Here is a 13,421-nt window from a genome sequence, read left to right as displayed (position 1 = left end):
GACAATGTTTATTAAAAGCTTTAGAGGAAATAAAATCACTGTATGAATAATTAAAAAAAAACAAAACAAAACAAAATGAAGGCAGTATGTGCAAAGGTCCTGAACGGGAGAAGACTCAGGCAGCTGGTGTTGCTGGAGAGAACAAGGTACTAACGACAGTGGAACTGATGAGACTGTATAACCAGTTTAAGAGCCAATGAGGGAGCAGAGCTAGCTGGGACAGACCCCGCAGGCCAAGGAGAGCAGTTATGGCAAGACACGGCGAGTGCGTTATAAACAGCAGCATAAGGGATTTTAGTTACAAACGTGAGCTGAGCCAATTTGCTTTCTAAGGTGGTTTCTTTCTACCCACCATGTAGAGAACACAGGGCAAGGAAAATATGGCAGTTGTTGGATAAAATATAGTGGCTTCCTGGCTTGGGTACCTCCTTTATGTGTAGAGCAGTGAGCAGAACTGAAACACACTTTGGAGACAGAGCCAATAAAACATTAGAATGCTATAAGGTACTATAGGAAATGGCTTTGGAAGATCAGGGGTGTTGCTTGATGGTGGGGTGTTGGTATACGTAAGGCCCCAGGTTCAATCGCCAGAAGTGAAAAGAAAGGAAGGGAAGGAGGCAGCAGCAGCTGTAAGGCCAGAGCTGGGCTGGAAGCTGATTCGGGCCACTCAAACTCCACTTGACAACCACACCTCTATCTGTCATCACTTCCTTCCCCTTTCCTTCCTACTACAAGAGGCTGGTGAGACAGCTCGATTCTCAAGAGCACATGCAGCTCTTCCAGTGTTCCAGAGGACCAGAGTTCAATTCCTAGCACCAACATCAGGTCAGGTGGCCTCACAACAGCCTATAACTTCCTGCTTCAGGGGAATCCAACACCCTCTTCTGGACTCTGAGGGCAGCTGCACTCATATGCATGTGCGCGCGCACTTAAAAATAATAATAATAAATCTTTACAAATCCAAAGGCAAAAGCTTGTTGCTTTGGGAACAGGGTCATTAGAAGCAAAACGAGCTCTGGGGCTCCCCCTGCTCCACCCCTCTCAGGCCGGAGGGCCCTTCCCTCTCTTCTTCTGACACCCCTCTGTCCTACCCAGATCCTAAGAAGTTCAGTTTCACCCACTTTCCCAGCAAACTTTCTCTTCCCAGCTTGGTGCCATCTGCTACAGGAGGCAGTCCCTCTGGTGCCCCAGACTGAGGCAGTTGCATAATATAAAGCCAGGCTCCCAGAGCTTCACAAAGCCACGGTGCTTCCAAAATACCCTGTGAATGAGCCCCAAATAATGCATGAAATTGTATCTGGCCTTCTGTGCCCAACACACTCACTCGGGAGGAGGGGCGTGGCTAAGGCTGGACCAGACACCTGATAGTTTCTCACCACTAAAGAGTGATGGGAAAAGGGATTAGGATTAAGTGGGCAGGGGGAACACTTCCAGTGATTTAGGCTGGAGTGTGACCAGCCGAGAGGAGAACAGTTGGAGGGGCTAAACCCTGGGACCACAGTCCTGCAGTGAACACAAGGGACCCTTCGCGGAGACCAGGATCCCTGAGTCACTCTTGTCCATGTTCATTCTCCACACAGTCCCTGTGAGCATCTCTCCTTAGTGGGTGGAGTCACTCCCAGCCTGCCCATAGCACACAGCTCGTCAGTGCTGTACAAAGGCTAAACAACTGTCTCCAAAGCCACGCCTCTGTCCATGAGTGGCCACAGCCATGATGGAGTCAGATGTGACGTATGCAGGCGAGCCTGGGGTTCTGGACACACAAGGATGCAAGGTGGTATTCCTGGGCAGACTGTAGCCCATGAAAAGGTTTTCTGAGCCAGGGTATGTGATGTTTCCCTACAGTATCAGCTCTTGAGAGGCTGAGGCAGAAGGATCACTTGAGCTCAGAAATGTGAAGCCAACCTAGGTAGCATAGCTGTCTCCACAAATAAAAGGGCTGGAGAGAAGAGTCTGCAGTTAAGATCACTAGCTGTGCTTGCAGACCTGAGCTCACTTCTTAGAACCCACGTGTTGCCTAACTACCTTTTGTAACTCCAGTCTCAGGAGGATCCAGTGCCCTCCTCTGGCCTCTGCAGGCACTGCATACATGTGATGCACAGACATACATGCAGGCAAAACATCCATACAGTTTTTTTTTAAAAGCCATAAATCCTTAAGTAAATAAGCTCTCTAGGTTTGTCCCTGTTGGAATTTTCCAGTGCATTTCTTTTAATTTCATGTAAGTCTGGTTCTGATGCTAGTTTGGACAGCTCAGAGGACAGGAAAAGCAAATCAGAAACTAAGAATGGAGACAACGTCCCTGGGACCAGAGAAAGGAAATCAGGCCTTCCACTCACAGGGGGTCCCTGGCTCCAACAGCAGAGCTTGGGAGGCCTATGCTGTCTGTTGCTCTTGACCCTGGCTCACACCCCAAATTGGCCCTGAATGTCCCTGCTACTCTATGCCTACCTCAAGCTTCCTCTGCGAGCCAGCCTTTTCCTTCCTTAACCCACCAGGAAAACTGAGGCCATGGGCTACCACCTGCCTCTTCTGGGCCAAGAATAGTACATAACGCATAGATATTCTACCACGTACAAAAACAAAATGAATACAAGATTTTAAATGCCACATAAATGTCAAATAGGAAATCATTTAAAAATCCTCTCTTCCGAAAAAGACATATCTGAACCCCCATCTTTACTAGGGGCTCTTTGGGCACCACAGTCATAGCACTCCTTATATTTTGTCTAAAATGCCTACTATGCATGCTTGTCTATACCAGTGGGATGCTGAGGATACAGGTTAAATACGCCCCTTCTTCGAGGCCTCTAAGCTCAGTATCTATCACACAATATGTTCACATTGTGCAGCCATTACAGTGAACAACTCTCTGCCACACCCAGCCCCTTGTCCTGTCTACCTCTGTCTTCACTGTCAATGTCCCCTGGAGACCAGCCCTACGCCCAGTACTTTGCTTCACTCTCCACTTGTCTTCATGCAGCAGCCACCAAACTGTTCAGGAACTGTCCTGGTGATGCTCTGGTACACCTCTGCTCCGATGTTCTAGAATCCTCTACAGGGACCCAGTTATAGTACATAACGCATAGATATTCTACCAGTTATACTATAAGGTCTACTTTCTGTGTTCCCAGATCTCTCTGAGTTGTCATCATTGGGGGATTTTCTTTTCCCCATCCAATATTAATTATCAGTCTCTGTGTCACTCTACCAAATGGGAGAGTCCTAGGGGACACTTGAGCATCTCTGAGCCCGGAGAACCTAGCTCCACACCTGGTTTGTGTTAGATACTTTATAAATGTTTATTACGTGAACTGTTGAACCCCAAGCACTTAACCCGCTAGTCAGACCCTCCCTGAGGAAGTTAGAGAAGAGTGAAAGAAAATGAAGGACATGATTTAGGGAGGACAAAAGGAAGAAAGGGAGGGAGGGAGGGAGGGAGGGAGGGAGGGAGGGAGGAAGGGAAAGGAAGGAGGGAGAGCAGGAGAATGGATGGATGGAAGAAAGGGAGGGGGAGGGAGGGAGGGAAGGAGGGAGGAAGGGAGGGAAAGGAAGAAGGGAGAGAGGGAGAGCAGGAGAATGGATGGATGGATGGATGGATGGATGGATGGATGGATGGAAAAAGGAGGATATCAGAAGAAGAGGGAGCAGAAAGAACAGAGAAAGATTCCTACAGAACCACCCCATGCCTCCTGGGGTGCCTTGTTCTGGAAGTCTGACTCAGTCTTTATCTTGGGAGACAGCCAGAGTCCTCCCATGTCACTTCCCAGGTGGGGTCTAGGACAGAGGCACTTGAGACCCATCTTCACTGGAATTCAAATATCCAATTAGTGAAGGCCCTCGGCCACCTCCAGAGAGCTCTGAGGGCTGGGCCGAGCTGCACGTTAGTGAGCGCTCGGCAGCTCACTAACAGCTGTGCACTGTTTAGTTTAGTGATTTTACTTTTAAGACAGGGTCTCTTGTTGTTCTTAAGGAAAGGAGAAAAAAGGGATGACGGGGGTGGGGGAGGGGGGTTGCCTCGAAGATTCTGAGTGATGACAGTATCCTGGGGGCATATTGAACATCAGGGGGGAAATTACCTTCCTGATGACTCAGAGACAGGAAATGGTGACCCAGAGGCAACACACGAAGGGCAGGCATTCACATATGTGATGACATCACTTCCCTTTTGTGAGGTGGTGGCCTGGGAGTGGAAGAGGAGAAGACAACAACCGGCGGGGGAGGGGAGGTGCCTTCTACGTGTCCTTGCTCACATCTCCACGTCACCAGCCCCCATTCCTGTACTTACACAGGAATTTGGCCTATGACACATGGCCCGTTTCCTCTCTAACTCCTTCAGATTCTGCCTGAAAATACAAGCCAGAGTGGCAGGCAGATGCTCAGTCCCTCAGAGACCAGTACATCAGTGATGAACATCTCTGAGCAGTCAGCACAAAAAAAAAAAAAAACATGGCTCCTGAACCCCCAAACTGCTTCCCTACTCCCAAAACGGATGTGTGACCCCGCTACCCCTACTGAAACACTATGAAGGGCAGGGTAGCACCCCTAGCACCAAGCAACCTGACACAGAGCAAAGGTGGGGAGACTCAAGAATATGCATTTGAGTAACCAGAACATCACTGAGCTGGGGACAGCAGAGGACCCACTCCAGAGTGAGGAGCATGGGAGCTATAGAATTAGGTTAACACCAAGTAAACGAAAAGTCTCCTGTCAATCTTACCACAAAGTAGCAAGCCAGGCTACCAGGTGTGCCTGTTCTGCCAGGCACTGGGACCACCCAACCCCCAATCTTCTGCCATGACAGGGACTTAGTCCAGCCACAGGATTAAACTTTGAGTAGAATCAACTCTGTTTGTATAGCCTTGTCCTCCACCCCCAGGACACAGCAGGTGTGGGAGTCCCAGCAGAGAACACCTGGGAAGGAAGTTTGTGGAGATAGTTAGCATTCCACACACAGCAGCTTGCTCGTGGACCTCTCTCTCCATGGGAGCTCAGGGTGACACACAGTCCAGCTAGAGTTTCTGTGACAGCATACAGACCAAGGACAGAATGTCACATACACCCGCACAGTCAGTGGAGCCCGCCTGACCTGGCCTTTGCTCACATTTATCTTCGCTTTCTCTCTTCTCTAGAAGAGGATAAAACCAAGGTGCCACCCTGCCTAACCAGCCACTTAGGAGAACAAATTTGTGCCACTCGTAATGACTGCCAAATGTCATGAACGCAGTCGGCAGCTTCTTAGTACCATGGGGTTTCCCCCCAGTGAATCCAGCATTCACACTGGAAACAATGCCTATGCACGTGTGTCATCGTGGGTGGGATGGGGAAGAAAGAATTATGTCCAGAGTTTTGCCTTGGGAAAGAATCTGGTGGAGCCAACTGAGCTGAGAATGCTGTAGCCCTGGGCATCCTAAGATGTGGACCCTACTGATACTGTCATGCTATCCTTGGCCATGGAAAAACGCCCAAGCCTTCATCTTGTGGTCTAGCCCTTACTCAGGTGTAACTACCTACTCAGAACATGTTTGAGGTTGGACATGAGGCAGATGCCGTGGTTCGAGGTGGGTCACTGCCCTGAGGTGGACTCCATGGTCAGTTACAAGAAAAAACAGAAAATGACTGGCTGGTATGAAAAGAGGTGTCTCTCGGCTGCTACCAAATATGGTCTCACATTTACTCCTGAAAGTATCACTGTGGGAACTGAGGCTCAGAAGTACTGTAGCATCCTGGACCTAAGCGTAAGTCTCTGAAGGAGGCCAGCCCTGTCCTGTTTTTCCTCCAGCTCCCCCTGATGTCTCTGAGGTGCAGGAACAGGCAATACACAGGTGCCACAGAGCACCCACCTCACCAGAATCTGACAACAGAGCTCTTTCATGGAATGCACTAGGCCCTTAACATATCTCCAGACCCTCAGAGAGGAAAGAGAATATCTCTCTCCAGTCTCTCCCACACAAAAGCCAGAAGTCAAGGTTGGTTGTATTTCACTAGATATGGGAGAAGGTGAGTCAATGTCTCCAGGCCAAAGTAATAGGAACATGGGTACAGGCAGACCGTGGCTGATGAGCCAGGCAATGGCAAACTGTTAAACATACACAATGGTGGCTCATAATACCATGTCAGCTATCTATTGCTGCATAACAACCCTCCCAACACAGAGGATACTGGGCATCATCCATTTGTCCACAGTTATCCAGTTTACTCTAGTTTTTGAATAAGGAGTTATTTCTACCACACAATTGACTCTTGGCATCCCTGATGCTGGAAGACCCAAGATGACTGAATTCATAGCCAGGTACCTCAGCCACAGTGGCTGCAACTAGTTTAAAGTCAGATATCTGTGCCTATTTCCTTTCCTCCTTGCCTCTCATAGCCCTTGGCTGTCTCTATGCCAAGAGCTAAGATCCTCAAGGAAGATGGCCCCAGGGGTTTTGTATTTCAAAGTGCTAGAAATGGAACCCAGGGTTCCACCCTGGGAAGGCATTCTATCACTGAGCCTCTAGACCCAGGCTTTCTTACATGATGTCTCAAGACACCATGAAAGCAAAAGTAAAAGTTATAGGGCTCTTTTGGCAGGGGCCCAAAATAAACAAAGCATCATGTCTGCCATGTCTTTTCAATCACAACAAACCGTAAGGTCAACTCAGATCCAAACAATAAGGTCAACCCAAATCCAGTGAGACGTGGGTTTGAGGGGGGAAAATCTCCTGGGTGTCTGCCAAGGTATCAAATAGTAAGCAGTGAACTTTATCCAAAGCACTTCCCAGCAACCTGGCTCTGGGGAAGGATTTGAATGGGAAACATCCTGGAATGTGGGTCTGGGACTAGAATGGGAAAGACTAAGCTAAGAAATTTGGTTAATCAAGAGCACTAATGTGGATGCAAAATTCTCCTGCAAAAGGTAGTGTTCTAGGTTTGCATCACCCAACATCTTGGTAGAAGATGATCATAAGAAAGATCCCTGAGACAGGTCATTCTCTATAGATGAGTGGAGAGTTGGGACTGACTTTCACATGAACTCTGGTGCCCCATATTTGACCACGTCCCCTTGATGGGGAGGCCCGGTGGCACTCAGGGGAAGGATAACAGGCTACCATGAAGAGACTTTATACCCTATGATAATATACAGGAAAAGGAGGTCCCCCTCAGTCACAGTCATAAGGAAGGGGAATAGGGTGAAAGTGGGAGGGAGGGAGGAATGGGAGGATTGAAGGGATGGGATTACAATTGAGATGTAATATGAATGAATTAATAAATAAATTAAAAAAAAAAAAAGAAAGATCCCTGAAAGCACCAGGATGGACGGCCAGTGATGTGGACCCCCCCCCCAATCATGGACGTCAGAAACTGCCACCTGCATATGGAGAGGTGCAGTCACCAGCTGAAATATGTGTCTCCCAGGGGGTCACAGAGTGTCAGGGGCTTTGCACATGTATTCTCTCTCTCTCTCTCTCTCTCTCTCTCTCTCTCTCTCTCTCTCTCTCTCTAACACACACACACACACACACACACACACACACACACACACTTCACACACATTAGCTTTCCTTTATATTGTGTAGTGGTAACTGACAGAGGAAGCCAGAGAGCCACAGATCCTGCCACACCAATTTCTGGGAGGGTCCTGTTCTTCTTCCAGGCCGTTCTCTCCCACCTTTACAATCCATTCCTACAAAACCCAGCAGAACGTGAAACCCAGCCTATTCTAGGCCCATGTTCCCCAGACCGCTTACTTCCAACAGATTGCCTAACTGTAAGAACAGATAAAGCAAAGCCACAAAATATTGCCAATAACACCCAACAAATTGTCCCAAGAGCTGCAGCCCACCTTGGGTGTTTTTGCCATTGGACAATCAGATTTTGCCCCTCTGAAGACTTGGACTTTTATCCACAGTGACGGCTTCAACCTTAAACCATTCCTTGGAGTAAATTTGACAGATAGATAGATAGATAGATAGATAGATAGATAGATAGATAGATAGATAAATGTATTAGAAACCAGAGCAAAGTACAGTGACTACATCTTCCACAAAGAGCCAGCTCCTAGGATTCACCTGTTGGGTCAGGTGAGGAATGTCCCATCCAAGTCGGAGACCAGCAGCCCTCAGGATCATCTGTTAAGGGGACATCCCCCACTGTTTCCCTCTCACCACTGTCTGGCATCCCCAAGGGTCTTCAGTATTCATGATGCCCAGAGTCTCCTACCCGAGCAGTCCCCACATGAGTTCTCTGCCCTTTCACAAAAAGTTTCTCTGTTCCTAAATCATTTCTTCTTCCTAATATTAAAAGTCTGATTCCCTAAGCTCTCGGGACCTTCACGCAGAGGCGTGAACAGTCAACCACTGGCATTATCCACCCAAAACTTACCGAAGAAAAGATAGATCTTCAGAGTTCTCCCTCTCCCCACAAAAGAGGGGAGAAGGTTGGGCAAGAGGGCTCAATGGCTAGGGCACTGATTGCCAAACCTGACAACCTGAGTTCAACCTCTAGAAACTATGTGATGGATGGGTAGAATTTACCCTCTCATCTCTACATGGGCACATGGGCACTTGCACTCTCACACAAAAATGCGGCGCGCGCGCGCGCGCGCGCACACACACACACACACACACACACACACAAATAAAATAAATGTAAACGGGGGAGGTAAGAATTAGGAGCTCGATGGACTGGCAGTATGCTAATTAGCTTGACTACAATCATTATTTTATATTGAATACATGCATCATTGGATCAAATGTCTCAGCTTAAAGGTATACAATTTTCACTTATGAATGATCCTCATAAACCTGCAAGGAAAAATAATTAAAAATTGGTGGGATTTCAGCTAACTATGGTGCCACTGAATGCCTGTTTGATTAAGAAAGTTCTTGATGACCCCGACCACGAAAGTGTCTCATACCTCAAATAAAATGGAAATCAGATAAGGGGTCATTGGATACTTGTAATGGACATGACTTTTCCTGGAATTGTCCTGTTTAAAGAAAGTTTGAACCAGAGAGAAAAGGGGTTGAAGAGTATGGGCTGCTTACAGACCCTGACACCTCAACACACCTCCTCTTCCAAAACTCTTCAAAGGCTATTCCATCTAAATGTTCTTTTGCCTCCAACCATGAAAGGCCCTTTGTGTACACAGAATTATACCGTCATGCCTGGAAGAAGGAGAACCACACGCCACTCACATAAACAAGTCACCCGTGACAGTCCCACCACTGTAAACCATTCTAAAATACCCTAGAGGTGAGGGTTATTTCCAGCAAAACTCATCTCTGACGTCACTCCCCGCGTCTGACAACTGTGACTTTCCGCTGGACAATGGCAGATATCTTGGGCCTGGGGCAAAGGCTGCGAGCCAATAGCTTCCAAAGAGGAAAGAGAAAAGACTCACAATTAACAAGGAGCGCCATCTAGGGGTTTTAGAAGGTAAAACTTTTCTTCAAGCCTTGACCAGCCTGGGATAAATACACCCTACCATCCTTGGCTGCGCTTCCAGGACCCTAGACCCTAGACATTCTGCTATCTCCCCGCGGGTCTCACTGGACACACACACACCTGAGTCCACATGCCCTGCATTTCATAGGGTTTCTCTGTGTTAGCCTTGGCTGTCCTGGACTCGCTTTGTAGACCACGTTGGCCTGAAACTCACAGAGATCCGCCTGCGTTTGCCTCCCTGAGTGCTGCGATTACCTGTAGGTGCCACCAAGCCCAGCTCTGCTGCGGCAGTAATTTTAAAAAGTAAATACCCATTTTTGCAAATTTTACCGAGTGATCATCTGTAATTTGGGTAATTAATAGCTCCACTTTTGAGTATGAGGTTCTTTACTACTTTTTATTTACGTAATATGTGTCCCTATCTGTGATGTGTGGTACATTCTCACCACACTCGCACTGTAACGAAAAAGCTCGCCACCCATGCCAGGATGCACATTGGCAGAACTTTCTTTTCTCCTGGCCTTCATGCTTAAGGGGAAGCCTTTCTACCTAGAAGGCTGAATCCATAGTCTTGAGCATGAGGCTGTGTGCAGTGAAAGAACAGGAAGGCTACGTGATCAGGGACGAGATGATAAATCGGATGTCAAACGCGCCAGCACAAGATGCTGTGGTACGTGAGCACAGAGCTGAATTAATGAGGAATGCCCAGGAGGAAGAAAATGGGGCTACACAAAGGAGGCGTGGTGGCACAGAAGTGTGTGGGTGAGTGGTGAGGGGAGCCAGTATCTAGGTGTCCCCTGGACCAGGTGCCAGCACATGCCAGCATACTATCATAGCTGCCACCAGATAGACACTGCCACATCTGTTGCCCCCACACACACAATCCCCACCTGTACTATGCTGTGTGGTGCCCATCACATCTCAGTTCCACACACATTGTCTCGACATGAGCTCAGCTACCACAGGAGGCCATAGCTCTCAGAATCGTGGGCCACCGGTTTTCTATGTGCCTAGAGCCTGCCAGCTTGGCCAGCTCCAGAGAAACGGAAACCAGAAGAGACCAGTTGCTGAGATGGGTGTACTCACTGAGGAAAAGGGAGAAAAGAAAGCGCGTTGGCCTCCTCCCTCCATACTCCAAAATTAGAGACAGTCAGATCCTGGCTGGCTGCTTGCCAGCTGTGATAGGTGGATATTGGGGCCCAGAGAGAATTGGCTGGCCTTTCTGCATTCATATGTCCCAGAATCCCAGAACAAGAAGTTGAGCAGGGCCCCCACGGAGAGTAGTAGATGCCCACACTTTAGTAAGAATCAGAAAACTCACAGAGGAAAAGGGTGGCTAGAGCTAGGAGAAAAGCTGTGGTGTTTGATGACAGGCCGGAGAAGTGGCTCCACAGTTAAGATCATTGGCCGCTCTTCAGAGACCTGGGTTCGCTTCCCAGCACCTACATGGTGCCTTATAACCATTCATAATTCCATTTTCAGGGGATCTGACCCCTGCCAATTCTGACCTCTAAAGGCACCAGGTAGCCATGTGGCCACACATACATCTCTGCAGGCAAAGCACTCGTACACCTGAGATTTAAAAGGAAGAAGCCATTCCCCAGCACCCATGCCCAGCATATTGGAACCTTTGTAGGTCATTTATTCTGTGTGTACTTTTTAATGAACATGCTATCTCATATTAACCTTCAGGAGGTAGCATTTCCAGGCTGGCCGTCTTTGTACGCTAATTTTTTTAAGATTTTTTTTTTCTATATGAGTGCTCTATCTGAATGTACACCTTGCACGCCAGAAGAGGGCATCAGCTCCCAGTGTAGATGGTTGCGAGCCACCATGCGGTTGTTGGGATTTGAACTCAGGACCTCTGGAAGAGCAGACAGTGCTCTTAACCACTGAGCCATCTCTCCAGGCTCTTTGTATGCGAGTTTTGACTCCACTCTTCACCCTGCTTTCCTGCTTCAACATGGCTGAAAACTTTGACAGTGGTGAACAAATGCCTTTGTTTCCATGCCTTCCCTCTCTCCAAAGGATTTTGTCAAGATAAACAGATGCAAACATCTAAGCAAACTAGGTGACCGCTGTTAATGTTCACGTTGTTCAGTAAGGCCCAGAGGTGGTAGCATTAGACTTTCTAATCTCTCTGTGCAGTTAAATTGTAACTGTGCTCTTATGCTGGGTGGGAGAGAAAAATCTTTGTAAGAGGGGCTCTTGTGCTCCCTTCCTGGGCCTGTAGACTAACACCCTTCTTAGAACAAAACACAGCCCTCCACTCAAAGGGAATCAGAGATAGTTTATTCTTGAATGAGTCCTGTTGACCCGAGAATGTAGATTCAGGGGGCCACAAATAACATATTCCAATGTGAAAGCAGTTTGGTGAAGGTGTTACAGTTGCAGAACCAAAGGATGCCTGTCACAAATCAGGGCATTTTACGAACCTATTGGTGGAAGCATTGAGTTTAGGCTGGGCTATAGCAAAGAAAAACAGGGGAAGATCTCTGTGGCGGCTTTCAGATGTTATCCGGTGACAGACAGTCTTGCCTTGTGAGTTTGTAGAAGCCAGTGACCCAGTAGATTACTACATTCTGAAAGGTTTCCCCCTGGTAGCTGAAAGGGTGGTGGGTCGGACACAGAGGCTGGCAGAGGCTGGCTTGAGAAGACTCAAAGACAGCCCAAGACTATTCCACTATAGATTTGCAGCTTTCCAGCTCTGCATAGTCAGGAAACACAATATAGCCTGTAGACTCTTCGGCATGGGTGTGGCTTTTTTCCTAGGAACTTCAGATCAAATCCCCACCCACCCACCCCCCACCAACCCCTGCCCCTACCCTCTCCCTCACCCCCACTCGCACCCCCATCCCCCCACCCCCTGCACGTTCAAAGTTAGCATGTTTATTGAGCATCCACGAAGGCTGAAGCTGGCCTCCACGGAAAAGATACCAAAGTCTTCCTTGCACTCTCCGTATCTATCAGAGGAGTAGACTTGGGGACAGAACTCGGCCAAACTAGAATGGATAGGGGTCTTACACCCCTACAAAGCCTTACCAAATGTATAGTCTTTGGCCCAGTAGGATGCTAGAGCTGCAGGGACAGCAAGACACTAAATTCCACACCTCTCACTAGAGGAGCAGAGCTAAAGGCTGCACATAGACGCCCATCCTGATGCGCAAGTGTGTTTCCTATACACAGCAACAAAATGTTGCTCTGGTCAAAGCAAGGTGTAGGCCAGCTTTAAATAGCAGGACTGCACAAAATGGCAGGCCTCTCTTTGGATCGCTACTGATTTCAAACAGTGGAAATACCAGAGATTTCCCTGGCTATTTTGTGTGTGAGAAGTCCAGACGTACTGAACGTTGTATAAGGCAGAACATGCATTGCTTGTTTCACTGATACGAAACTTACAGGCCTTTAACTCTGAAAGCTTCTACACACTATCTAAATAAGTTGTTGTGATGGGTAGACGTCGCAGCCACAGCAGGCACGGGATGGTAGGAGCAGAGAGCTAAAAGGTCACATCTGTTACTGGGATTAGGGCCAAGCTATATATTCTTAAAGCCTGCCCCCAAGTGACTACCTCCTCGGGCAAGACTGTACCTCCTAAACCTCTCCCAAACAACTGGGGACCACGTGCTCAGACCCCCTGAGCCTGTGGGAGACATCCTCCCCCGGACCTCCACAGGCTGATAGATCTACACAGTTCTAATCATCTACATAGGGCGGAAAGTGCAATAGAGCCTACTTGAAAACAGCCGCTGTTTGTGAGTGACCTTTTAAACGGTCTGCACGCAAACAGACCCTTAGATGACCCTTCCCTGTGTTGACACAGTTTCCTCAGTAGTCAAAAGCCCCAGGAAATCAGCAAAGACATAAGCAGTCGTCTTTTTTGTTTTGTTTTGGTTTGGTTTTCAAAACAGGAGTTTCTCTGTGTAGCCCTGGCTGTCCTGGAACTCCCTCTGTCCATAGATGAGGCTGCCTTTGAACTCAGAGATCTATTT

The 13,421-nt window shown here is 48.1% G+C and overlaps 1 long non-coding RNA gene across 2 annotated transcripts in view; it reads right to left on the bottom strand.

Annotated features, from left to right (window-relative positions):
* Nucleotides 1-11,734: 11,734 nt before the first annotated feature.
* The window catches only part of LOC311589693, a 22,655-nt gene continuing 20,968 nt past the window's right edge, over nucleotides 11,735-13,421 (bottom strand). The window contains exon 3 of one of the 2 annotated variants that reach the window (XR_014776623.1): nucleotides 11,735-11,864. This is a non-coding gene — a long non-coding RNA (uncharacterized lncRNA). The remainder of the gene's footprint in view (nucleotides 11,865-13,421) is intronic. The other variant, XR_014776624.1, reaches the window with a different exon arrangement.

This window comes from Acomys minous, assembly GCF_964271855.1.
Source record: "Acomys minous genome assembly, chromosome: 18".
NCBI classification, from domain to species: Eukaryota; Metazoa; Chordata; class Mammalia; order Rodentia; family Muridae; genus Acomys; species Acomys minous.
The sequence above is the reverse complement of the archived record's forward strand: the minus strand, read 5'-3'. Positions and strand labels throughout refer to the sequence as shown.